Below are 2,813 nucleotides of genomic sequence, written 5' to 3' on the forward strand. Positions count from 1 at the left end.
AAACGTCGCAGTAGAACTCTGGGTTGACAGTCTGGCCCCGGAAAACAAATTCTCGATGCACAATATCATATTTTCGGGAGTGACACTCGCGCAGGTTTTCCAGATCGCCCATCGACTTCCAGAGATGTTCTTCCGCTTTTAAAGTGCCACTCGAAACATTGCGTACGACCCATTGCCTCGTCGCTGTAAGCTTACCGAAGCATGATCAATGTCTCTGTTGCAGACATCTTAAGTTTAACGCAAAATTTTATGTTGGCTCTATGTTCCAACTTCCTGCCCATCGCAAAATTCGCAGACTACAGCATACACGTGATCACAAAAACACAAATTTCACAACTTGCGAACACAGCAATGTCACTTGGCACACTGCCTCATGAAGGTCACTGCTAACTCTCACTATGTGTGCAACCGTGTGCTGCCATCTGTTGGCGCGCTACAGAACTAGTCCGGGAACTTTTAGATATTACTTCGTATGTAACGTACTTAACCTGTACCTTTGTACTAACCGTGTTGTATAATAATTATGTACCTAAGTGACATGATGTCGCGTTCGTTTCTATCTGAGGTTTCTCAACGATTTTTTAAACTATGGACCCCTTTGATTACTATTTTATTCTGGTGGACCCCCATAGCCATCTAATGTTGAAAAACTAGCTTTAGAGAAACTTCTTTCAATTTTTTTTTCCACACATTAACTCTGGTAAGTTGAATTATGTAAACTTAGAGACAGAAGCCTAGCTGTTTCTTGTAATACATACCAATACATACATCCAAAGCGAAATATTTTCAAGGCCCCTTAAAATATTATTGTGGCTCCCCAATTTACTATTTTGTTACGTCCCTCCCCACCACCACCACCAAATCTTATATGGACCTTCATGCGCCTTATGGACCCTGGTTGAGGACCACTGGTCTATAAGCTGAATTCAAAATGGCGCCAATGCAGATTTCGTGCTTCGTTTATCGGGTACGGTATAATAACGTACCACTCGTCAACTGCTGTCACTGTAATCGACTTTATTCTCCCCGCCGAATGTATTAGCATGTAAATCTTACAAATGAATACATACATACATACATACATACATACATACATACATAACTTTTAACTTTTTAAAAAATATATTACTGTTTTTAATTCATAACTGGATATACGTATATATAAAATTAATATAAACAGTAAGTTGCAATGTTTCACCGAAAAAGACAATTATAATTGTCACTAAATGTGACTAGGTGTTAAGAGAAACATGCATTGTATAACAGTGGGATTGTTATAACGGCTGATTGGGTACCACTTTTATAATGTGGTATATTATCTTATTTATATGGTTTCTACTGGGATAGATAAATAGTTTATTCCTTGAGTAAAAATCTACAATGATAAACCCGTCACTTATAACTTGATTATAAGTATTATCACTATACATAAATCTCAAATCAAGCTACATAAATGCCCTAGTGAAATATATATATATCAAGACGCTTAAGGTCATGTTGAATGTGCATCTATGTTGAAGAAATGTTCGCGTTCTTTTTCACCGCAATAAGAACAGTTTCATAAATGCAGAAGTAAATTTCATTAACAGGTTGGAAAGAAGTGAAGAAAAAGAAAATATTTACTACATTGGTTTATTTATGTATACTATTAAACCTTGGAAGAGGCATTATGCCGGTAATAAGCACACGCACTGGTTCGGTCCTAACCAGTGCGTGTGTTTATTACCGGCATAATGCCTCTCCCAGGGTTTAATAGTATTTCTTTCAACACACGTATTCACATCAAGAATCTTGCACACCAAATACACATACAAAATTATTTATGTATATTTAATATTTACAGTACATTTGGAAGTAAGGCACTTTGTCGTAGAGAGATACGACATAAATGTATTACTACCTAATTCCTTCGTACTAACTATCAGAGTTTACACAACAATTTCAAATAAGTCTTGTTGGGTTTGAGTAATTGACATGGCACAAAAATAGCCAACATCTCAAAGGAGTGAGCGTCGTGGAGTTCAGTAACAAGCAACGATCACTAGGGTGAGTGTTGTGGAGTCTATTGACAACCAACGAACACTGATTAATTTCCCCAAAATCGGGGTTTTTATAACTGTTCATATCTGAATTCTAAGAACTGTATTTCGTGAAAGAATTCTCTTTGTCGAAAGTTTAGAATTCAAATATGGGCAGTAATTTTAACCAATGGGAAGCCAACAATTATACTTGTTCGGGCAACAGGACCATTACGTCATATTACCACCTTTTACGACTTGCTTGCTGTTCGCTACAATTGCTAGAAATAAGAGCTAAAATACTCTAATGCTGTAATTAATGCACATGAATGAAAACATACTCTAACAGGAACCTGAATCGTCCGAAAATTTTCTCGGTCGGCATTTTTCGGACGCTTATGGTCCGTTAGTGTATATGTTTTCATTCATCTGTCTTAACTACAGCATAAGGGCATTTTAACTCTTATTTCTAGCAATGTAGGTGTTTCTTAACACCCTAGTCACATTTAGTGAGAATTATAATTCTCTTTTTCGGTGAAACATTGCAACCTGCTGTTTATGATTTTATATGTATGTATATGCAATTATATACATACATGCATACATACACACACACACACACACACACACACACACACACACACACATATATATATATATATATACATACACACACACTCACAGAGACACGCACACACACACACACATATACATACATATATTTATATATATATATACAAGTATATATATATATATATATATATATATGTACAAGTATATATATATATATATGTA

Source organism: Octopus bimaculoides, chromosome 27, assembly GCF_001194135.2.
Source record: "Octopus bimaculoides isolate UCB-OBI-ISO-001 chromosome 27, ASM119413v2, whole genome shotgun sequence".
NCBI classification, from domain to species: domain Eukaryota; kingdom Metazoa; phylum Mollusca; class Cephalopoda; order Octopoda; family Octopodidae; genus Octopus; species Octopus bimaculoides.